The 25762-nt window shown below is 42.9% G+C and overlaps 1 protein-coding gene across 2 annotated transcripts in view; it reads left to right on the top strand.

Annotated features, from left to right (window-relative positions):
• The first annotated feature begins 5792 nt into the window (after nt 1–5792).
• The window catches only part of DENND2B (DENN domain containing 2B), a 176296-nt gene continuing 156326 nt past the window's right edge, over nt 5793–25762 (top strand). The window contains exon 1 of one of the 2 annotated variants that reach the window (XM_009186646.3): nt 5793–6186. The gene's annotated coding sequence lies outside the window, so the exon portion shown is untranslated. The remainder of the gene's footprint in view (nt 6187–25762) is intronic. The other variant, XM_009186650.3, reaches the window with a different exon arrangement.

Below are 25762 nucleotides of genomic sequence, written 5' to 3'. Positions count from 1 at the left end.
GTGAACCCGGGAGGCGGAGCTTGCAGTGAGCCGAGATCCGTCTCAAAAAAAAAAAAAAAAAAAAAAAAGGATGATGACTTAGCAAGACAGAGGAGCGAGGGGACCATCCAGGTGGGATGAAGCTTTCTGAGCTTCTTCTTGTCTCCTGTCCATCTAAAGGCCACCTGGCATCTCATTTCATTTACTCTCAGATCCAGCCTGCCCAGCATCAGCAGTCAAGTTGCTTTATTACTTTCTTCTTTTTTTTTTTGAGACAGAATCTTGCTCTGTTGCCCAGGCTGGTGTGCAGTGGCACAATCTTGGCTCACTGCAACCTCCGCCTCCGGGGTTCAAGCAATTCTCCCTGCCTCAGCCTCCTGAGTAACTAGGATTACAGGCGCTCGCTACCTTTTTAGAAGAGACGGGGTTTCACCATATTGGCCAGGCTGGTCTTGAACTCCTGACCTCAGGTGATCTGCCCACCTTGGCCTCCCAAAGTGCTGGGATTACAGGCATGAACCACTGTACTTTATCTAAATAAGTATTAGATAGCTTGCTATCTGGAATAAAACCCCAAACAACATAACAGGATAAAATAAAATAAATGGATTGGAGTGAACTGTTTTGTGAGCTGATAATAGAAAAAGAACTTTGACTGGATGTATCCTATCTTTTGTACACTTAGCAGGGAGGGAACAAAAGGCACTGCATGGTATCCAAGGCAGGAAATATAATCTACTATTAAAAAAAGACATAAGTAATACAACTCAGTTTAGTTATTCCTTATATATTTTAAGAAAATGAATAATTTATTTTTAATTTTTTAAAAATTTTTAATTATTAAAACCTCAGTAATAACACTTGAAGTCCAAATGAGATTTACCAGCTTGACAAGATTAAAGTATATATATGTACTTTAATATAATATAGAGATGGGGTCTTGCTATGTTGCCCAGGCTGGCCTTGAACTCCTGGGCTCAAATGATGCTCCTGCCTCGGCCTGTCGAAGTGCTAGGATTACAGGCATGAGCCACCATACCTGGCCTATAGTATATCTTAATTCTTCTCTTAAGATCTTGATTAATAACCCTGTAACTTATGTTAATGATATTAACCAGGAGTACTACATTTAATTTTCTCCTTTAATTCTGTGTAGATCTAAATAAAATAATAAAACGTTGAATATCTCATGTAATTTATTGAATACTGTACTGAAAGTGAAAAACAGAATGGTGTCTGGGGACTCAAAGTATGCTTTCTACTGAATGAGTATTGGTTTTGCACCATGGTAAAGTCAAAAGATTGTAAGTTGAACCACCATATATTGGGGATCATTTATATATTCTTTTAAATTGTTTCTGAAGTTTTTACCTGGTGTATATCTTACCTACATATAAAAAAAAATTTTTAGGTCAAAATGTCAGCTAGTGGTGGTGGCTTATGCCTGTAATGCCAGCATTTTGGGAGGCTGAGGTGGCAGGATCGCTTGAACCCAGGAGTTTGAGACCAGCCTGGGCAACACAGTGAGACTCCTATCTCTACAGAATAGAGATTTTTAAAAATCTCTGTTTTAAAAAGTTAGCTGTGTGTTGTGGCATGTGCTTGTAGTCCCAGCCACTGGGGAGGCTGAGGTGGGAGGCTGCAGTGAACTATGATTGTGCCACTGCACTCCAGCCTGGGCAACAGAGACTCTTTCTCAAAAAAATAAGAATAGTAAAATTTAAAAAAACAAATCACAGTGTCAAAAATTTTTGTGTGCAGTTTTGGTTTCTGGGCTTCCTACTCACTGCAATTTAGAAAATTAAGTAGTTTGCTTTTTTTTTTTTCTTTGAGATAGAGTCTCACTCTGTAGCCCAGGCTGGAGCGCAGTTGCACGATCTTGGCTCACTGCAAGCTCTGCCTCCCGGGTTCACGCCATTCTCCTGCCTCAGCCTCCCAAGTAGCTGGGACTACAGGTGCCCACCACCACACCTGGGTAATTTTTGTATTTTTAGTAGAGATTGGGTTTCACCATGTTAGCCAGGATGGTCTCGATCTCCTGACCTCGTGATCCGCCCGCCTCGGCCTCCCAAAGTGCTGGGATTACAGGCGTGAGTCACCATGCCTGGCCTAGAACACTTAAAAGTCATCTAGGCCAACCACCTTTCCCAGGTGTCTGCCTTAGAGAAAACTAGTTGTTTGGATCATGAAGCATAGATAAGCCCCCACAGCCCCAACCCCTTTTCTTTGAAACAGGGTCTCACTTTGCCGTCCAGGCTGAAGTGCAGTGGTGCAATCATAGCTCATTGGAGCCACGACCTCCTGGGCTCAAGCAATCCTCTCACCTCAATGTCTTGAGTAGCTGGGACTATAGGTGTACATAAACCACCATGCTCGGCTAATTTTTTTGTTTTTTAAGACTGGGGTCTCACTATGTTGCTCAGGCTGGTCTCGAACTCGTGAACTCAAGAGGTCCTCCTGCCTTGACCTCCCAAAATGCTGGCATTATAGGAATGAGCCACTGAACCCGACTCTCACTGCCTGTTTAATGAACACATATAATATTACAGGCAGAGTACCTAGGAGGAAAACATTGTTTCTTGAGTGCTAGACTTGCAAACCTGAAAATCTTCCTAGAAAATCTTAACACTTCTGTCCCTCAAAGGAAAAAACAAAACATGCCAAAGCAAAATTCATGAACCAGAAAACCCAGACAACTCACCATGCTTAAGTGCAGGATTTAAAATAGCAAAAGGAAGTAAAGTTCATCTTTGTGATGTCAAGTTCTATTTTGGTATATAACAAAGTAGTTGAATTATAAGGCTCTCAGAGTTAAAATATTAAACAGACCCTTAGCTATAAGATGTGTTGCCAGGCATCTGTATGGAATATAACCATGTAATCAGGGCATATTGTACTTCTCTGTACAAAGAGAACCAAAGCTACTGCTTCTAAAGATTAGGAAACTTTCATTAGACTGACAGAAGACAGTACAGAGGAAATGGCTTGGGAGTGGAGGAGACATATGAGAGAGGATGAAAGGAACAGTATTCATACTATCCAAATTAGAGCCAGGATGTTTATGCTCAAATCTTGTCTTGGCTCTGTGTTGATGGGACTGAATAATGGAACATGGGAAAGTATATCTCAGACCCCTAAATTAGGCAGTAAATTTACCAAATTCTTCCTACAAGCGCTTCCTATTTTCAGCAGTCTCTGCACATTTCTGAATATATGCTGTGATTAAGGTCCAAAGCTGGCTAATGCTAATGATCCCTTCCTCTTTTTTGTTGCTAGTATCCTCCCGTGGCTATTTCATTCTGTTGTTTATAAGTCACATGTCTCTACAACAGGATTGTAACCTCATGAGGAGTGTTTTTATTTATCTTTCATTTTATTCAGACAGCATGTATTTACTGTGCGCTTATTTCATGCTGGGCAATGTGCTAGGCAGATAGGATGTAATTATTAGCAAGACAGGCCAGGTTGCTGTCCTCAAAGAGCTTGCCATCTCTTATACATAGTTGACCTTGTTTGTCAAGTGATGTGAACATTAGGTTAATGCAAATTACTATATTGCTACTATTTAAAATATAGCATTACCAACATTTCTGATGTCGGTGTCTCTAATAAATATTTGGCCAGTATTAAGATGAACTAATAGTCACATATGTGAAGTTTAGACTCAAGGCTATATTTAGACTATATTTAGACAATTTAAGGGATATTACTTTTCTTTCTGAGAGAGCAGATCTAATGAAGTTTTTTTCCTAAGAATTGAAACAGTTCCATGCATAATTTGCAATGGAACTGGCAAACAAAAAGAACAAGTATTTATATCTCATTATTGCCCTCCTACATTGCTTCAGCACATATAAGAGGCAGCAGCAGCAGCTGCCAATGATGAAAATAATTACTGTCCTGGGTCTGAATAGAGAAAATCTTGATGCTATCTGTAGAGTTGTCTTTCCTTACAGATGTTACAAGGAAAACAGGACTTTAGTAGTAGAAGTTCCAATAGTTTTGAAAGTGGGAGACTTAAGAACCTCCTTACAGAGCTCAGAGAGCTGCAGGTAGAATTTACCTGGAGGGTTGCTAAATTCTGTGGCTTGCCTTTACATTCATGAGTTCTCTTGTTCCACATGTGGAGCAGAATCATCCTAATTTGAGATTGGAGAGATTGGAAAAGACTGGAGAGGGCTAAGTTCATCCAAATATGGCCCAGGTCTCCTGAAGGGTTCAAGCACTTCAGTGAACTAGAGTAGAAACTCACTTAGATTGTGAGTTTGGAGTAAAACTTGTTCTGATTGAAGTAAAATGGTTCTGATTTTTGGAGTAAAACCTGTTCTGATTTTTGGCCTTTATGTTTTCCAGTGTGCCTCAGCAACAGCTGAAATCTTGGGCTTTCCTAATGTAGAACCAACTCAACGAGGAACTGATTTATTTTTCATGTGCAGACTGCATCACACCGCATATAAGGCCCTCTGCTAGAAAGGCCAAACTGTCCTTTGGCCTCAGTATTTTGGAGACAAGGAGTTAATACTAGTAATTCATGTGTAATATCCGTTTTTGGCAAAGGAACAATAGACTTTATCAGTTTGGTTCTTGCCATTATTTGTGTTCGCTCTTGACCTAGTTAAATTATTTCCAGAACGTATCTTATCTATTACTATTATTATTATTTTTATTATTATTTTTAGACGGAGTCTCACTCTGTTGCCTAGGCTGGAATGCAGTGGTGCAATCTTGGCTTACTGCAAACTCCGCCTCCTGGGTTCAAGGGAGTCTCCTGCCTCAAGACTCCCTAGTAGCTGGGATTACAGGCGCCTGCCACCTCTTCCGGCTAACTTTTGTATTTTTAGTAGAGATGAGGTTTCACCATGTCGCCCAGGCTGGTCTTGAACTCTTGACCTGAAGTGATCTGCCCACCTTGGCCTCCAAAGTGTTGGGATTACAGGCACGAGCCACTGCACCCTGCCTCAGGATGTATCTTAAACTCATTATCATTATATTTGATGCTTGTCCTGCAGCTGAGTAAATACCTCCTTAGGATATGTGACAATTGAATTGGCTTGGATTTTGGAACGTGTCCTGGCCTTAGAGCCTGCTTATGTTCATACACACTGGCTCCTTCGAAATGTAAATTTGTAAAGTCAGTGTAAAACGGAAACTTCAAAAGTCAATTTTCATTGCTGCTCAGTTTTGCATTTCGATATCAAATTTTATTTACAGTGATTTACGTGAGTAAAAAATGGATTACACGGTTTTCTAACATCTCACTAAGTAAGTATGGGTTTGGATCTTAAGTAATTTACATTTTTCTTTTCCAAGTTGATTGTTATACTGGGCTAATGATTTCCTTCAAATTCCACTAATAAATCACAGATTCTCAATGCTGGTATTCCATTGCTTTATTATTAAATGGCACCCTTTTCTAGTTTTTGGTTTTGCAAACCAGTGGAGTATTTAAAGTAAAATTTCAGAATCCCTTTTGGAGCTTTCGGTTGAGACCAGGCTCTTTGGAACCCTAGTGCTTTGGGAGTTCTGCTACTGCTGCAGTACCAAAAGTAGCTTCTTTGAATTTCGTTTGTGTTTTGTAGGGTTCCCCCGAGGCTGAGAACTGGGAGAAGGGAAAGAGCTCATCGGTTTGTTTGAAGGCCGGCGGGCTGTGCAGGCAGCTTTTCCCAGACTCTCCCAGCTCCGGCTTTTCACGCATACCAGAAGAGCCGCTTTTTTCCTCCAGTGATTGAAACCATCTGGACTCCAGGGGGATCACGTGTGTATGAGAAAATGACATAAAGTTTCAGACCCCGTTGTGCTTTGCTCCAGACCCAGACAACTCTTGGTCGGATGGTGCGGAGGTGAGGGCCGTCCAGTCTGGGGGCCAACTTCTCGTCCCTGCTGCCCCCGGCCCCCGCCTCCCTCACCCCTGTCCCCCACCCTCCCTCGCACACTCTCGGCGCGGCTTTCTCGCTCCCTCCGGCGCCTCTGAGCGCTCCCCTCCGCCGGGCTCCAGCAGCCCACCCTCTCTGTCTTGGGTGGAGGCGCACATCCTCCACGCCCCCTCTACTCAAATCTGCGCTCCCTCCCCTCTCTCTCCCTGCAGCCCGGCCGCAGCCCGGGGCGCGGATGCCTGCCCGCCGCCCGCCCTCTCTGCAGGAGGGGCCGCGCGGCTCCCGGCGAGACCCCATCCAGGCGCCGCCCCCGGCCAGGCTGGGGAGCGCAGAGGTAAGCGCCTCCGGACCGGGTGGCCCCGGTTCCCGCGTGCCGCGCCCGGTCCCGCCCCTGCCCTCCCAGCCCTTTTCCCTCTACTCCCGACTCCCGGCCCAGGCGGCGGCGTCCAGCTCCGTGAGTACGCGCGTGGGGGCCGCCGCAGGCGCAGAGGAGCGGGGCCGGTAGGGTCCGCCCTCCCGGGCGGTCAGGAGCGGTTGGCTCTGCTTTCCGGCCCGCCTGGGGCCGCGCGGTTGGGGGTGGGGAACCTCGCGGCCAGGGTCCGGCGGTGAAGAGCTGCCTGGTGCCGAGCGGAGACCCGACCTCGGGACACCCTGGGAGCGGGCTCTGCGCACCGCTTCGCCTCTCGGTGGCGGCACTCGAACTCCTACCTGGAGCTGTTGCAGCTTGTATGCAGGCTCCTTGAAGAACGCGCGCGGGCACACATACACATACGCACACGCACAACACACACAGACACACACGCGGAACTCAAACAAAGGAAAATTAACTTTGCATGCTATTACTGCAACAAGTTAAGCTATGTTTATTTGTGGATGGTTCACTTTTTGCCCTTGTGCAGACGCGCACTAAGTATTAAAGGGTCCACAGTCTAGTCAACGTTTATGGCACCTTATCCAATAATTTAGTAACTGTGAGTATAGAGTTCAAGAGACAGTGTTTTCAAGTGTTTCTAAAGAGGGCTTATTGCATTTTCCTGGGATCTTTATATGAAAGTAGTTGATGATTAATGTGAATAAAATCACTTCTTCAGTGAGAAAATTTGCCTTAGTACTGCCTTAGTCCAGCTCTTGCTTTTATTACCACCCAGGTGTTTCTGCTGTTTGGACAGCAGGGTCTTGGGAATGGCGAAGAGTTCATTATCCCATCTGCAAGACTGTTTTCAGGTACCTCTTAGCTGCACACACTGCAACTGGCCATTTTGGGATGGGGCGGCAGGGTTAAAAACCCAAAGAGCTGCATTGTTTTAATATTTTTCAGAAGGTGAATCCCTTAATTGATTTATTTTTTTTATTTTTTATTTTTATTTTTTATTTTTTTTACCAGAATTAGGGGTTTCTAAAGGATCAGACATAGTCTAGGTTCCAGAAAGCTAATCCAAGATAGAGACTGAATTTTTCGGCCTATCTCCATTGCTGAATTAAGGACCGCACAAGGCCAGAACTCAAGAAGAGCCTGTTGAATGCATGAAGTGAAGGGTTCTTAAATTCTGCTGGTCTGGCAGAGAGCTCCTAGGTGACTAACATAGATTTAACCCTCCTTTTTATTTATCTGGCATATTTTTATTTAAAAATTTCTTTCTTTTTTTTTTTTTTGGAGACGGAGTCTCTCTCTGTTGCTGGAGTGCAATGGCGCAATCTAGGCTCACTGCAACCCCCGCCTCCCGGGTTCAAGTGATTCTCCTGCCTCAGCCTCCTGAGTAGCTGGGATTATAGGTGCCTGCCACTATGTCTGGCTAATTTTTGTATTTTTAGTAGAGACAGCGTCCCCATGTTGGCCAGGCTGGTCTCAAAGTCCTGAGTTGAGGTGATCCACCCGCCTGGGCCTCCCAAAGTGCTGGGATTACAGGCCTGAGCCACTGGGCCCAGGCTATCTGGCAAATATTACTTTTGGAAAAAGTCCCCAAGATATGGGGGAAGAAAAATTGTTTAAGTGTATATATGGGAAGTATTATTATCCCTTAACTGGGCCAGAAGGACACCATTTTGGTGGACAACTCCAAGGCAACTCTTACCTTAAAAGTATTTTTTTACTGAACGCTTAGATTGGATTGACTTGGTAATTAGCGAAACCCTTGGTCTTGAGTTGGTGGACTCCTTGGGGAAAGAGGAGTGACATTTGAGTGAAGGATAATTTCAGATCAATTGGCTTAGAACAGGAGTGTCCAATCTTTTGGCCTCCCCGGGTCACCCTGGAAGAAGAAGAATCGTTTGGGGCCGCATGTAAAATACACTAATTCTCAGAATAGCTGATGAGGTTTAAAAAAAAATCCCAAAAAACCATAATACTTTTTAAAAGTTTACGAATTTGTGTTGGGCCATACTCAAAGCCGTCCTGGGCGGCCCATGGGCCGCAGGTTGGACAAACTTGGCTTAGAATCTAAGAATTGTAAAGCTCAAGGAGAAAATGATTCTGAGGCAGGGAGGTTTCATAGAAGAGGGGAGGGCCTTGAAGCAAAGTGTGCTTCTGAAACTGGTGGAGAGTTGCTGGGGAAAGCTTTCAAGAGAATGGAGAGCAGACCATTTGAACTGGACCTAGAGAGAAAAGTAATAGCGTCTGCTCTATGCCACCTGCCAGCTCTTTCATCCTTCAGTGTTGTGACATAGGTATTGTTGCTCTTGTCTTAAAGATGAGGGAATTCTTATTTTTAAAAAGAGAAGATCAAAAAGATACGTAACTGGCTCAGGATGACACAAGTGGTAAAGTGGCAGAGCTAGAATTCCAGTGCCTGGCTCTCAGACTAACGTGGGTGCTTTCACAGCTGCCTTCTCCAGAGAGCAGTGGGAGGTCCCATGGAAGCCGAACTGTGGTCAGCTTCAATTCTGGCTCAAGGGCTGGAATTTTATCCTACAGACATTGTCTAGGTTTTAAAGATTTTTGAGAAAAGAAGCTATGGGTAAAGCAGTGATTTTAGAAGATTAAGGTGACATCTATGTACAGGAATGTGACATGCTCATCACAAGTCATGTGCAAGTCATAATTCCTAATGAGGAGGTTAAAAAAGGGAATGTAGCCAAGATATCTGGGTGTTTCAGTTCCTGTCTCACTGTACCCTGCAGTGAGTAGCTTGGTTCACTGGATAAAGAACGAGTTGCAGTGACCATGGGGCTGCTCTGGATCAGAAAAGAGCTGAATCTTACCAGGCACACGCTGAAATGGAATGTGTATGTGGACCAATGCCACTGCTGGTTTGTCCTTTATGTTCCCCCATGTTTCGCAATGCTTTGGTTTTTTTCTTTCATGACTACCCTGAGAGGTAGATCAATGTTGTAATTTGTTTAAAAGCTTTTCCTCGCCCTAAACATCTTATGTAAGTTGGTGTGCCTTTTCCTCTCATATTCTCTTATTTCTTAAAAATGCTGAATTTTGACCAGGTGCTATGGGTCACACCTGTAATCCCAGCATTTTGGGAGGCGGAGGCAGGCAGATTGCTTGAGCTCAGGAGTTGGAGACCAGCCTGGGCAACATGGTGAAACCCCGTCTCTACAAAAAATACAAAAGTTAATCATGCATGGTGGCATGTGCCTGTGGTTCCAACTATTCAGGAGGCTAAGGTGGGAGGATCAGGAGGTTGAGGATACAGTAAGTCGTGATCATGCCACTGCACTGCAGCCTGGGTGACAGAGCGAGACCCTGTCTCAAAAAAAAAAAAAAAAAAAAGCTGAATTTTAAAACTTGGTACTAGTAGGGTAAAAGTGAATTTAGATTACCTTTCTTAATTGTGAGAAAGATTAACATAAAATGCACATTTATTTCACTTGTTGTTATGGAGGAAAAACAGGAGGCCTTTGTAGAGTTCCTGCGTGGGGATTTAAAACGGATAGGAAAGCCAGGATTTAGAGATGTGCAAAGGCCTTCCTACCCCTCCACATTTCTTACCAGTTAATTGTATTGTTCATGTATACAGCTTAGGGAGCTTACAAGGACACTGGACACCCACATTTATAGCCAGGCCCTTTGATTCTCAGCAGATAATGGGCTCAGGAAGGGCAGCAGTGGGTGGAGACATTTTACTAGAATTAGTCTGCCACTTTAAATACAATCTGGATTTCTTGCTATTTCTTGTGCAACTTGTACGCCATTTCCTCTGAACTGGTTAGTGCTCTGGAGACTTGGTTGTTTGGCCAAGGAATATCCCCTAGCAGGAGGGCTCACTAAGGAGGGGCAGCTGACAGGCAGAAAAATGACGTCTGTCAACTAAAGAAGTTTTCTTTTAATTAATGTTAGAGTCACCTGTGTTTTTTTCTCAGCTAAAAAATGCGAAATCAAAATATGATCTCAGTTCTCCACACCCATTTTTACCTTTAAGAGCCTCTCACACCTTGGAGAGCTTGCCCTACCAAATGGGGCTTTGAAAGGTGAAATTATCACCAGGACCTCTACATGGGTCAGGATATGACTCAGCTTGTGTTTTGGACCTCTGAGGAATGTGACCCCTCTTCGTGTAGGGGATTTGGAGTAGAAAAAGCTGGGTTAAAGTTCCAGCTTTGCCATTTATTCAGAAGTTCCTGGAATTTGATGTTTGAGGGATCTCTGAGCTCAGTTTTCCTAGTTCCTTTATATCAGGGTAATCCCTTAGGGCCAGATAGAGATGGTCACACCCTGATTAGTACCTTGGTTTCTTCTCCCAGTTTGTATTTTGTGTCACCTGAAAGTCATTTTATTTTCTTTGTAGCTTGTGGTTATAGGTTACGTGGTCATTCCTCCAGAGAATGGCAAAGCTTATTGCTAGTTGGGGATCATTTGGTATGTCTTCCTGGGAGAATGCTCTTGAGCCTAGTTTTGAGAGTTAGGGCCTCAAGAAGAGACTTTGGCAATGCCCTTATTTAAATGTCGGAAATGTTTGGTTGCATTTTTGATGCATTGCTTGCACAGTTAATGTTTTTATATTTGGTATTTGTCATTTTAATAATTTATTAAACAGGTGATTTAGGTTTTCTAAGATAGCTAACAGCTTAGAAGAATAGGACTGCAGGTCGGGCGCGGTGGCTCACGCCTGTAATCCCAGCACTTTGGGAGGCTGAGGCAGGCGGATCACGAGGTCAGGAGATCAAGACCATCCTGGCTAACATGGTGAAACCCCGTCTCTACTAAAAGTACAAAAAATTAGCCGGACATGGTGGCGGGCACCTGTAGTCCCAGCTACTCGGGAGGCTGAGGCAGGAGAATGGCATGAACCCTGGAGGCGGAGCTTGCAGTGAGCTGAGATGTACCACTGCACTCCAGCCTGGGCGACAGAGCAAGACTCCGTCTCAAAAAAAAAAAAAAAAAAAAAAAAAAAGAGAAAAAAGAAAAATAGGACTACAATATCCTCTTTAAAAATAGTCTAAATTATTTTTTATTGGGGATGGCATTTGGACAATTCCCAGGAACTGGAATATCCCTTTGATACTCAGTTGTAATCTCCTAGTATGGTAGAACTTTGACTATTTTGACCTCCTCCACCTCCAAATATCCTTAAATCTTTCTGAAGAGATTTAATCTCTCTTAAAGAGATTTCACAATTTCCCTGGGAAACACTTTCCAAGGAAGGTTTCCAGATTGATGATCACAGATTATCTCCTTGTAGTTAGCTTAAGTTTTCTTTTAATGTTTCCTACTTTTACTGTTTTCCTATCCCTCTTCAATGCACAGATGTTCATAGAGTGAACAATTGTCTTTCCTGGACTGTAAAGGCAGTTATCAGATGTACAGACTGTCCCATCTGTACCCATCCTTTCCTTCCCTTCCTCTGGCTAAACAAGCTGAGCTTTCTCTGTTTTCCTTAACAAGTCTCTCTTTTTAGACCTATGATTATACTTGTTGCTTTGTGTTTTGTTTTATGCAGGAAGTTCATATGAGATATGTTGGCAATTAGAGCTTTCAAATTGGAAGGAGCCTTTTGGAGTAAAATATATATATATTTTTCTATCAGCATAAGTAATTGTGGAATATATGTAAACTCTGGAGATGATCTTTTAAAAAAATTACCATCAAAAGAATTTTACTCAAGTCCTTTAAGGGCTTAAGAAGAATCCAGCCTTGGCAAGATTGCACTAAAAGTAACAGATTAGCTCAATTAAAGGCCTTTGTAGAAGTCTGGGAATCATTTGTTTAAACTGGAATTTAGGATCTCCATGAAAATATGATAGAAATAATCTGCTTAACCCTTTGTTAGTAACATTAGAAATAAGCCCTTTTTTATGGGCCTCTTAATGATAAAAGGTCATAGTAATTAGAATATGCTGGGAATTTGTTCCTGTTTGTTAATGTTTTGGAAACTCCTTTGAGTAGGCAAGGGTCACTTTCAGTGGCTTTTTTCTTTCTTTGATGTGAAGTTGGGATCTTGGATGTAAACTTAGCCAAGGACAAGTTTGAATCTAGAAATTTTTGAATTTTTTCCATCCTGTTCCATTCTTCCTTTTGGAGGTGGCTAACTAGAGTGGGGTAAAAAGTACCTTTTATCAGAGTCAGTGTCCTGAGACTGTCAAGACACTGGTCTCTGGGAAGTGCTCTGTATCACTATCATTTATATACTTTTCCTTTCTCGTGTCCTACAGTTTTTGAATATCTCCTGCGTAAAAAGCACTGGGGTGCGTACAGGCATCTCTTTATTCTCTTATTACCTTTCTTCAGTGAATATGCTTAATGTTAGGGGTTTGATGAATCAACGAGTGGATGAAGTTAAGAAATTAGATGGAGGCCGGGCCTGGTGGCTCGCACCTGTAATCCCAGCACTTTGGGAGGCCAAAGTGGGAGGATTGCTTGAGGCCAGGAGTTTGAACCTGCCTGGGCAACACAGTGAGACTCCGTCTCTATGAAAAAAATACAAAAGTTAGCCGAGTGTGGTGGTGCGTGTCTGTGGTCCCAGCTAAACGGGGGGCTGAGATGGGATGATTGCTTGAGCCTGGGAGGTTAAGGCTTCAGGGAGCCGAGATTGTGTCACTGCACTCCAGCCTGGGCAACAGAGCGAGCCCCTGTCTGAAAATAACAACAAAAGAAATTAGATGGGAAATTAGTTTTGGATATGAGTGTTGGGTACCTCCTGATCCAAATATTGCTGTTGGGAAGCAACTGTTTTTACAACACTCTGGTCTCTGGGAGCTGAGATGACCTTTGTTAAGGCTTAATATGTGGGGATATACTTTCTAGTGAGTAAACAGGGCCTAGTCAGTTATTTTTTCTATTAGTCATGTTGGATTACATTTACTGTTGCTGGGAACTCTAGTTAGCATAATATCCCCTTGAATTAGGAAGTGCCACTCAATAGCTCTCTTTCTCCACGACTGCCTGGAGAAGCTTTTCTTGAAAGTCTGGTCTTGCCTCTTGAGCCAGGGATGGGTGCATTCTAAGTACTTAGACCCAAAAGGCTTCTTCTACTGGGTCCAAGTCCCAGGGGAATGGAAGTTCTCTTGAAAATTGTGTAATTGTAATGGGAGGGGAATCAAAGCTTTGTACTTTTCAGTAGTCACTAGAATCTGTACATAGAGACCTGGAGATAAAGAAAACCCAACTTTCAAATGAGTATTTGGTGCTGTGGGTTAACATGGAAAAATGACAAGGTCAAAGTATATTAATTGAATCCTTCATGTCTAGTTAATCAGCAATATCAGTTGTGAGGATTCTGTTTTGCGATTTTTTCCCCCATTTGTGTATTGACAGGTCACTCTTTTGAATTAGAATAGCACTCAGGATCACAGTGTTTGCATAGAAAGTGGCCTAAGAGGCCGGGTGCGGTGGCTCATGCCTGTAATCCCAGGACTTGGGGAGGCCGAGGCAGGCAGATCACGAGGTCAGGAGATTGAGACCATCCTGGCTAACGCGGTGAAACCCCGTCTCTACTAAAAATACAAAAATATTAGCTGGGCGTGGCAGTGTGCACCTGTAGTCCCAGCCGCTGGGGAGGCTGAGGCAGGAGAATGGCGTGAACCCGGGAGGCGGAGCTTGCAGTGAGCTGAGATCACACTGCTGCACTCCAGCCTGGGTGACAGAGCAAGACTACATCTCAAAAAAAAAAAAAAAAAAAAGAGGCATAACAGTCATGGGATGTGGGTAGAGGCCACTTTATATCTTGTTTCAGAGGACCATTTAAAAAAATTTTAAATTAATTAATTTTTTTTTTTTTTTTGAGACGGAGTCTGGCTCTGTCACTCAGGCTGGAGTGCAGTGGCACAATCTCGGCTCACTGCAAGCTCCGCCTCCTGGGTTCACACCATTCTCCTGCCTCAGCCTCCCGAGTATCTGCGACTACAGGCGCACGCCGCCACGCCCGGCTAATTTTTTGTAGTTTTAGTAGAGACGGGGGTTTCACCATGTTAGCCAGGGTGGTCTCGAACTCCTGACCCCATGATCCGCCTGCCTCGGCCTCCCAAAGTGCTGGGATTACAGATGTGAGCCACCGCGCCCGACCAATTTATTTATTTTTAGAGACGGGGTCCCCCTATGTTGCCCGGGCAGGTCTCAAACTCCCAGGCTCAAGCGATCCTCTCACCTTTGCCTCCCAAAATGGTAGGATTAAGGATGGACCATTTTTAAAACCTCCATGAGTAGTTCAGTGATCAGAATTAGCTAGAAATAGCTCTGCCAGAAGGTATTGGCAAAGTAACATCTAGCAGCTTTTGTCTGTTTCAGGGTGCAAGAAAGCCAATTTGGGAGCAGTATGATGTGCCCAGCTCTGTCTACATTTGAGTCGCCTATATAGTTCCCATGTATTTGTCACTGTTTCTGGTCCCTGGAGGGCTGGGGTAGATCTCAGGATATGAGGTTCAGACTTGGTTGAAGCCACGTCAAGAGCTGTGGTCCTGGTGGGTCAGCATTATTTTCCATGGCTTATCACCCAGGCTAGGCGTGTGGGAGCATGGGTGGGTAGGACAGGGAAGAAAAACGGAAGACCAGATAGTTCTGTGGAAACTGAATAAAGAAGTGAAAAAGTTGGCCAGGCACTGTGGCACTCGCCTGTAATCCCAGCACTCTGGGAGCCCATGGCATGTGGATCTCTTGAGCTCAGGAGTTTGAGACCAGCCTGGGCAACATGGTAAACCCCCATCTCTACAAAAGTTAGAAAAATTAGCCAGGCGCAGTGGCACACACCTGTGGTCCCAGCTACTCAGGAGGCTGAAATGGGAGGATCACCTGAGCCCAAGAGGTTGAGACTGCAGTTAACCGAGACTGTGGCACTGACCTCTAGCCTGGATGACAGACTGAGACCCTGTCTCAAAAAAAAAAAAGAGTGAAAAAGTTAATCTTTTTCCCTTCACTGACTTGGACCTTTGTTCTGTTGGAAACCCTTATCACCTGAGGTCATTTTATTTATGTATTTATTTTTAAATGTTTCATTATTATTGTATTTTTAAAATATCTATTTTTTATTTCAGTAGCTTTTGTGGTACAAGTGGTTTTTGATTATATGGATGAATTGTGTCTGAAATTTTAGTGCACCAGTCACCTGAGTAGTGTACATGATACCCAATATGTAGTTTTTTTAATCCTTCATCTCCCCCCCCTCCCTCCCTTCCTCCCCCTTCTGAGTCTCCACAGTCCATTATACCACTCTATATGCCTTTGCATACCCATAGCTTAGCTCCCACCTATAAGTGAGAACATAACAGTATTTGGTTTTGCATTCCTGAGTTACTTCACTTAGAATAATGGCCTCCAGCTCCATCCAAGTTGCTGCAAAAGACATTATTTCATTCTTTTTTTATGACTGAGTAGTCCATGGTGTATATATACCACATTTTTTTTTTTTTGCGGGGGGGACGGAGTCTCGCTCTGTCGCCCAGGCTGGAGTGCAGTGGCGCGATCTCGGCTCACTGCAAGCTCCGCCTGGCGGGTTCACGCCATTCTCCTGCCTCAGCCTCCCAAGTAGCTGGGACTACAGGCGCCCGCCGCTACGCCCGCCTAATTTTTTTGTATTTTTGGTAGAGATGGGGTTTCACCGTGTTAGCCAGGATGGTCTCGATCTCCTGACCTCATGATCCGCCCGTCTCGGCCTCCCAAAGTGCTGGGATTACAGGCGTGAGCCACCTCGCCAGGCCTATACCACATTTTTAAATCCACTCATTGGTTGATGGGCACTTAGGTTGGTTCCATATCTTTACTGTTGTGAATTGTGCTGTGATAAACATATGTGTGCATGCGTCTTTTTGATACTGTGACTCATCCTTTCAGTAGATACCCAGTTGTGCAATTGCTGGATTGAATGGTAGATATACTTTTAGTTATTTGAGACATCTCCATACTGTTTTCCGTAGAGGTTGTACTAATTTATATTCCCACCAGCAGTGTATAAGCGTTTGCTTTTCACCACATCCATGCCAAGATTTATTGTTTTTTTACTTTTTAGTAATGGCTACTCTGGCTGGAGTAAGGTAGAGTATTTCATTGTGGTTTTAATTTGCATCCGCCTGATGATTAGTTATGTTGAGCATTTTTTCATATATTTCGTGCCCATTTGTATATATTCTTTTGAGAAATGTATATTCATATCATTTGCTCACTTTTTGATGGTATTATTTGTTTTTTTCTTGCTGAATTATTTGAGTTCCTTGCAGATTCCAGGTATTTGTTGTTTGTCAGATACATAATTTGCAAATATTTTTTCCCATTCTGTGGGTTGTCTGTTCACTCTAATGATTATTTCTTTTGCTGTGCAGAAGCCTTTTAGTTTAATTAGGTCCCATTTATTTATTTATTTTTGTTGTTACATTTGCTTTTGGGGTCTTAGTCATACATTCTTTGCCTCAGCCAATGTCCAGAAGAGTTTTTCCTAGGTTTTCTTTTAGAATGTTTATGGTTTCATGTCTTAGGTCTAAATTTTTGATCCATCTTGAGTTAATTTTTGTATACGGTGAGTGATAGGGATCCAGTTTCATTCTTCTGCATGTGGCTAGCCAGTTTTCCCAGCACCATGTATTGATTAGGGTATCTTTTCCCAGTTTATGTTTTTGTTTGCTTTGTTGAAGATTAGGTGGTTGTAAGTGTTTGGCTTTATTTCTGGGTTCTCTATTCTGTTTCACTGGTCTGTGTATCTACATTTATACCGGTGCCATTGCTGTTTTGTTACTCTAGCCTTGCAGTATAAGTCAGGTAACGTGATGTCTCCAGATTTCTTCTTTTTGCTCAGGATTGCTTGCTATTTCGGCTCCTTTTTGGTTCCATATGAATTTTAGGATTGTTTTTTCTAACATTTTTGAAAATGATGTTGGTATTTGGATAGGAATTGCATTGACTCTATAGATTGCTTTGGGTAGTATGGTCATTTTCATAATATTGATTCTTTGATTCCATGAGCATGGGGTGTATTTCCATCTGTTTGTGTCATCTGTGGTTTCTTTCAGCAGCGTTTTGTGGTTCTTTTTGTAGTGCTCTTTCACCTTCTTAGTTAAGTATATTCTTAGGTATTTTATTTGTTTTTGAAGGTATTAAAAAGGATTGAGTTATTGACTTGATTCTTAGCTTGGTGGTTGTTGGTATATAGCAGTGCTACCGATTTGTGTACATTGATTTTGTAACCTGAGACTTTACTGAATTCATTTATCAAATCTAGGAGTCTTTTGGAGGATCTAGGCATCTTTTAGGGGTTTCTAAGTGTACAATCATATCAGCAAACAGAGATAGTTTGCCTTCCTGTTTTCCAATTTGGATGCCCTTTATTTCTTTCTATTGCTTGATTATTCTGGCTAGGACTTCCTAAGGTCATTTTATAAATGTTCATAGTAACTAGTTGAAGGCACTGAGACTCCTGTACCTTGGTGGAAAGAACCCTGCTGGATGATTTTCTAGGTGTTTATTTGGGTTATGCCCATTTTCTTTCCCACTTTTCTTCCTAAGTTTTGATACTCCTGTTTTTCTGGGAACATTTTGGCTTTCTTGTTTAGGCTTTTTTAAGGGCCATGGGGAATTCTGGGGACAGGGGCTGGTGTGACATGTTGCTAGGTATGAGAAGTTTTTACAGTTTGAGAAATCTCCGGGAAAGAAGAGACAGAAAACTTTGTTCACAAAGCATGTGGACAGGAAGTCAGGTGGGAAAATGGCATGGCAGATGGTGTAACTTCTTTGGTCAACGTGCCTGTCTCTGCCAACATGGGACTGATGGTAGTGGGGGTAGTGGGGCGGTGCTGAGGATATAACTTATAATTCACATAATTCCTTGAAGAGAAGATGATTCTTTTTTAAAAAGGAAGTATAGTGCCTTACATTTATTTCTTTGAAATATACATGATATAATCCATGAATGAGTATTTGCAAAACACGTTAGTGTTTATCTAACCCTATGCCAAGCCTGGTAGTAGGTAAACAATACAACCGAGGAAAAAAAATAACCTAAACTTAGAACATATAATTGTTACCTAAAGAACGCTATAAAGCGGTACATCATAAGCTCTAAGTTTTGAGTTATTGATACACACAGGGGGTTTGGAGCCCCAGACAAGATTTTGGACGTGCAGGCTTATGGCAAATCTTGGGCCAAATGGAGGCCTTTTGGAGTGCCAAAGGGCTCAGTCTTCCGCCTGTTTCTTGTCTCTGTCTTCAGTTTTCTTAGGTGATCCCCTGGCTTTGAAGTACTAGCATTCATGGAATGTTTACTCTCTGCCAGAGGCTGTTCTAAGGGTTTTATGTGCACTAATCGAGCCTTCCAGACAACGTTATAATATAGGTACTTTTATTATCCTTGCTTAAAGGTGTAGAAACTCAGGTGAGAGATGGACTTTCTTGAGCTCACACAGCTTATAAGCTGGAGAGCCAGGAAGTGACCTAGGCTAGGGGACCAGCCAAGCCCTCGACTGCTTCAGTACAGCCATCCTCAGCTGGTCCTGGCTCCTCTGCTCCTGTCTTTGCAGTCTCTTCTCCACATAGCACTGAGAATATATATATATTTTTAACCCTCATATGGAATCTTATCACACTCAGAAGTAGAATGCACCTTTACTACCAAGTTCTTGTGTGGTCTAAGCCCCAGCTCTCCCATCTGTTCCTGCCTTCCATCTCTTCTGTCTCAGGGCCTTTGCTTGCTCCTAGGATATTCTTCTCCTTGAATATTGCTGGTTTGTCACCCAGTTCATTTGAGTGTGGGCTCTAGTGTGCCACCTCAGGGAGGCCTTCTCTGCCCATCCTATGTAAAACTGCTCCGAGTCACTCTTTAATCCCCTCCTTTGTTTCTCTTCCTAAAATTATATTACATATTTCTGTGTTTTTCCTGTCTGCTTTCCCAAATAAATAAACTCCATGAAGTTAGGGACTTGATCCATTTGGTTACTGGTATCTTTACTTTTTAGAATAGGACATGGAAGGTTTTCTTTAAATACTTATTAAATAAATGAATAAATGGTATCTTTTGCATTCATTTGCTGTTCATGACTTCACTTGGGTAAAAACAGTGGAGAGGAAAGGGATGTACAGGTGATAGCTACAGGCTGGGTCCTAACTGGCTTTATGTTTATTACCAAGGCTTTACCATTGTAACATGGCCAAGAAAATGCTCAGAAGTCTTGGTTGAATGAATGCGCTATGTAATTTGTTGTGGATTCCACACAAAGGGGAGAGAATAGTGTGGGCTGAAGTGCTCAGAGAAATTTCTTGGAGGACTTGCAGACTTTGAAGGAGAGATTGGATTTGGTTGAGCATATAGGAATCGAAGAATTTTTTTTTTTTTTTTTTTTTTTGAGACAGTCTCGCTCTGTCGCCCAGGCTGGAGTGCAGTGGCATGATCTCGACTCACTACAGGCTTCGCCTCCCGGGTTCACGCCATTCACCTGCCTCAGCCTCCCTAGTAGCTGGGACTACAGGCACCTGCCACCACGCCTGGCTAATTTTTCATATTTTTAGTAGAGATGGGGTTTCACTGTGTTAGCCGGGATGGTCTTGATCTCCTGACCTCGTGATCTGCCCGCCTTGGCCTCCCAAAGTGCTGGGATTACAGGCATGAGCCACCGTGCCCGGCTGAAGAATAATTTTTTTTTTTTTTTAAAGGTGGAAGGGCTATAGGGTGAACTAGTCCAACCTTTCTGTTTATAGACAGGAAACTGAGCCCAGAGAAGTGTAGGACCTGCCCAAAGGCACACAACTAGTTGATGTCAGAATCACGTCTGCCATCCAGGTGTTTTGACTCCTAGTTTAGTTCCCTTTCTTCTACACAGTACTGCCTTCAGAATCCAGGAGGACTCTGGGAGTCGGGGAGTAACTAGGGGCAGCATGAGCAAAGGCCCAGAGGCAGAAAAGATGTTGGCTTGTAGGAGCTAGAAATAGGTGGTCCTATTGGAATTAGCAGGTTTATAAAGGAACCCATTGGAGACAGACCAGGCTGTGTAAGATGAGTCAGATCCTGTGTGATCTTGAATGTCATCTTGAAGACTTTGAGTTTGGAATGAGAAGGAGGCATGTGAAAATGCTTTGACTATTGTTCTGTCTTTCTCTACAGGGATGGTGACAGAATGGATAGTGTAGAAAATGGATTGGAATTTAGGAGGAAACTAGAAGCTAAGAGGAGTTAGGAGGCCCTTGCAACAATCCAGGTATTATTGCTAAGGGCCTAGTGTTGTTTTAGTTATTTCTGTTTCTGTTTTTAGAGATTTGTGGTGGTTTTTGGAGAAATGACATAAAATTCTCAGGTAGGATGTGTATACTCAGCTTTCTAACAGAGTTTGGGGATAAGAAAGAGGAGACCTGGTATTTTGCCTTAATTCTGTATGTGACTATAAATGACATTTTAGTATTCAGATACCTGGGCCAGGTTAGGACAGGAGAGACAGAAGATAACATTAGACTGGTGTGAAAATAGTGATGGGGCTAAGTGCAGTGGCTCATACCTGTAATCTCAGTGCTTTGGCAGACTGAGGCAGGAGAATTGCTTGAGCCCAGGAATTCTAGACCAGCCTGGGTGACATGGTGAGACCCCATCTCTGCAAAAAGTAAAAAATTAGCTGGGCGTGGTGGTGCACATCTGTAGTCCTAGCTACTCGGGAGGCTGAGGTGGGAGGATCACTTGAGCCCAGGAGTTCGAGGCTTCAGGGAGCCATTATTACACCACTGCACTCTAGCCTGGGTGACAATCAAGATCTGTCTGAAGAAAGAAAAAAAAAAAAAAGAAAGAAAGAAAATAGTGATGGAGTGAGGAGGGACTGAAGGAACAGATGGAAATGAATGGGAGCAGCTCCCCAGAGAGGGTCTGGGCCTGCCTTTCTGTCAGGGGAGCTGCCCAGTATAGTGGTTGGGGAGTCAGGCATCCAGGGACCCCCCCAACCCTCTCCTCCCTCTCCTCTCCTCCCCTCTCTTCCCTCCCCTCCCCTCTCCTCTCCCTCCCACCAATCTCATCCCGTCCTGTTTCATCTCCTTTCTTCCTTTTTCTTCTTTTGAGACAGAGTCTCCCTCTGTTGCCCAGGCTGGAATGCAGTGATTTGAACATAGCTTACTGTAGCCTTGACCTTCTGGGCTCAAGTGATCTTTCCACCTCAGCCTCTTGAGCAGCTAGGACCACTATGTGGGCCACTATGCCTGGCTAATTTTTTCAAAAATTTTTTTTTGTAGAGAAGCCGAGGCAGGCGGATCACTTGAGGCCAGGAGTCTGAGACCAGCCTGGCCAACATGGCAAAAACCCATCTCTACTAAAAATACAAAAATTAGCTGGGCGTGGTGGTGCATGCCTGTAATCCCAGCTACCCAGGAGGCTAAGGCATGAGAATTGCTTGAACCTGGGAGACAGAGGTTGCAGTGAGCTGAGATCATACCTTTGCACTTCAGCCTGGGTGTCAGAGTGAGACTCTGTCTGGAAAAAGAAAAATAATTTGTAGAAATGGAGTCTTGCCATGTTACCCAGGCTGGTCTTGAACTCCTGGGCTCAAGTGATCCTCCCACCTTGGCCTCGCGAAGTGTTGAGATTACAGGCGTGAGCCATCATGCCCAGTGGCTGCTACTTTCTTTGTGTCTGTGAGCTCCTTTAATAGAAAACTACAGAATAGAAAATTATTTTCACCTTTCAACTTTAAATTGGTTCTTTTAGGCCAGGCACCATGGCTCACGCCTATAATCCCAACACTTTGGGAGGCCAAGGCAGGTGGATCACTTGAGGTCAGGAGTTTGAGTCAGCCTGGCCAACATGGTGAAACCCTGTCTCTAGTGAAAATACAAAAATTAGCTGGTCGTGGTGGTGCACGCCTGTAATCTCAGCTACTTGGTAGGCTGAGGCAGGAGAATCGCTTGAACCCGGGAGGCGGAGGTTACAGTGAGCTGAGATTGCGCCATTGCACTCCAGCCTGGGTGACAGAGTGAGATTCTGTCATAAACAAATAGGTAGGTAGGTAGGTAGATAGATAGATAGATAGATAGATAGATAGATAGATAGATAGATAGATTCTTTTAAAAATATAATATATGGCCAGGCATGGTGGCTCACACCTGTAATCCCAGCACTTTGGGAGGCCAAGGTGGGAGGATCGCTTGAGGCCAGGACTTCAATACCAGCTTGGACAACAAAGTGAGACCTCGTCTCTACCAAAAAAAAAATTTAACTGGGTGTAGTGGCATCCATCTATAATCCCAGCACTTTGGGAGGCTAAGTGGGGAGGATTGCTTGAGCCCAGGAGTTCAGGGCTGCAGTGAGCTATGATGGTGCCATTGCACTGGAGCCTGAGCAACAGAGTAAGACCCTGTCTCTAAAAATGAAAATTAAAAATATAATGTATGCTTTGCAGTACATTCTTAAAGAATGAAAACCTCACTTTCCCAACACTCAGAGATTTCTACTATTAAAATCTTAGTCCTCTCCTTTCTAGGTCTTTCTCTACACATACAGATATACATATTTATATTGTTTTTCTACCAAAGTAAGATTGTACTATACATACTGTTTTTTATTCTATCTTATTTTTCAATTACATTCACTTTTCTAATTCAGTAACTTTTTATTTTAACTAATACTCAGACCATATTCAGATTTTCCCATAGTCTTAGTCCATTCAGAATGCTATAACAAGATACCTTAGGCTACATAATTTGTAAACAACAAAAATGTATTGCTCACAGTTCTGGAAGCTGGAAAGCCCAAGATTTTGTGTTTGGTGAGGGCCTGTTCTTCATAGGTAGGACCTTCTAGCTGTGTCCTCACTTGGCAGTGGGGGCTAACAGGCTCCCTCAAGCTTCTTTCTTTCTTTCCTTTTTTTTTTTTTTTTTTTTTTTTTTGAGACAGAGTTTTGTGCTCTTGTCTCCCAGGCTGGAGTGCAATGGCATGATCTTAGCTCACTGCAACCTCCGCCTTCCAGGTTCAAGAGATTCTCCTGCCTCAGCCTCCCGAGTAGCTGGGATGACAGGTGCCCACCACCACGCCTGGCTAATTTTTATATTTTTAGTAAGGACGGGGTTTCACCGTGTTGGCCAGGCCGGTCTCGAACTTCTGACCTCAGGTGATCCACCCGCCTCGGCCTCCGCAAGTGTTGGGATTACAGGTGTGAGCCACCACGCCTGGCCAAAGCTTCTTTCATAAAGACAGCAATCTTGCTGATGAGGACAGAGCCCTGGTGATCTAATCACCTCCCAGAGGCCCCACTTCTCAATACCATCACCTTGGGGTTAGATTTTCACATGAATTTTAATCATGAAGTTTAATTGGCAATCACACTCATAAAAGCTTATCAGGTCCACCTCCCAAATGTGTCATGACTCGTCCTTCTCCTTACTGCCTTGCTGCCTCCAATACAGCCAAAGTCTTGACCCTCTTTTGCCAGAATGCAGCTTTTATTTCTCAGTGCTGCCTCAGGGTGTTCAGTCTCCCAGGCTGCTGAATGAATGAGCTTTCTAGAATAGTTTACTTATGATACTTCTTTGCTAAAAGCTCTTTGCGTTTTTACTGAGGAGTAACACAGTAAAGTACACACATTTTAAACATATAGCTTAATGGATTTCAACATTTGCATACATTCCCATAACCACCACTCTGATCAAGATGTGGAACATTTCTAGCATCTCAGAAGGTCGCCTGATGCCTCTTCCCAGACATTATCCACATTCCTATCCCAATCACTCTTGTTATCATTTGTTTTTTCTTTTCTCTTATTATTTTTGTAAAGATGAGGTCCTGCTATGTTTCTCAGGCTGGTCTCAATCTCTTGGTCTCAAGCCATCTTCCTGTGCCTTGGCCTCCCAAAGTTTTGGGATTATAGGCCACTGAACCTGGGCTGTTTTACCTTTTTTTGATCCTCATATTAATGAACCACGAAAGCTCTTTATTGATTCTTCTTTCACAGGATAATTCCACCCTTTGACATGACATTCAGAAGCCTTTGTGATCTGGCTTTTACTTCAGTCCTCCACTCGCACCCTGCGCTTCCTGCCATGCCGAAATTGCGTGTAGCTTATCAACATAGTAGGTGCTTCCATTTTTTGCACTTGATATTCTCTTGCCCTCCTCACTTTATTCCTTGGCAAATTCATCCTTCAAAACTCAGCTCCAGGCAGAATCAAGGCCTTCTCTGCACTCTAGAGGCAACGATTGTTATAGGGAGCTGCTTTTATACCCATAACATTTTTCTCCTGTACTGGTGGCTTTGGGCTTTCGGGAGCCCAGGGATGATGGGGCATTTCCCCCCTAATTAGTTAGTTGAATTTCATATAAGTAATTCATGGTCTTTCTAGAAAAATAGGAAAATAGGAAAAAAATCACCCACAATCCTACCACACAGAGATAATAATTGTTTACATATATACCAAAATATATAGGAATACTTTAAAACAAAAAATACATTCACAAAATACTAAATATTTGATCTACTTTAATCTCCTATTATTGTTGTTTAGTTTGTCCCCCCGCCACCACGTATTTAAACTATTGCAGAAATGCTGTGATGAATATCCTTATGCCCATATTTTAGTGTAGTTCCTTGATTATTTTGGGGATTCCTAGAAGTAAAAGGGATGAACATTTTTAAGGGCTTTTGATGTGCTTAGCCAAATTGCCCTCCGGAAAGTCTTTAACCTGTGTACACTTCCACTAGGGTGAGGGAGAGTGCCTGTTTCCAGCCATTCTTGCCAAACTAAAAAGAAGGAAGATAATCAGTATTTGCAAATCTGATAAGATAAAAATGGTATTGCATTTCTGTTTTAATTTCCATTTCTTGGATTGCTATGGAGCTTGAATATTTTCTCGTATATTTAATGGCCATTTAATTCCTATTTCTTTTATGATTCACATGTTCATGTATTTATTTCATTTTATTTTTAAATTGACAAAAATTATATATATGATGTACAATGTGCTGTTTTTATATATATATCTAAAATGACTAAGTCAATCTCATTAACATACATTATCTCACATACGTTTTTTGGGGATGAGAACACTTAAAATCTATTAGCAATTTTCAAGTATGTGATGTATTGTTATTAACTATAGTTGCCATGATGTACAGTAGATCTCTTGAACTTATTTATTCCTCCTATCTCTCTGAAATTTTGTGTTCTTTTGACCAACATCTCCCCAGTCCCTTCATCCCCTAGCCTCTGGTAACCATTTTACCCTCTGTTTCTGTGAGTTCAACTTTTCTAGATTTGGCATATAAGTGAGATCATGTGGTGTTTCTCTTTCTGTGCCTGGCTTATTTCATTTAACATAGTGTCCTCAGGTTCATCCATGTTGTAGGGAGTGACAAGATTTCCTTCTTTTTTATGGCTGAATAGTATTCCATTGTGTGTATGTAAACCACATTTTCTTTTTTTATTCATCTGCTGATAGACACTCAGGTTGACTCCATATCTTGGCTATTACGAATAATGCTGCAATGAACATGGAAGTGGAGATAGCTCTTTGACATACTGATTTCTTATCCTTTGGATATATGCTCAGTAGTGAGATTGCTGGATCATATGATAGTTCTATTTTTAATTT

Source organism: Papio anubis, chromosome 12, assembly GCF_008728515.1.
Source record: "Papio anubis isolate 15944 chromosome 12, Panubis1.0, whole genome shotgun sequence".
In the NCBI taxonomy this organism is placed as follows: Eukaryota; Metazoa; Chordata; class Mammalia; order Primates; family Cercopithecidae; genus Papio; species Papio anubis.
This window is presented reverse-complemented; position numbering and strand designations above follow the sequence as displayed.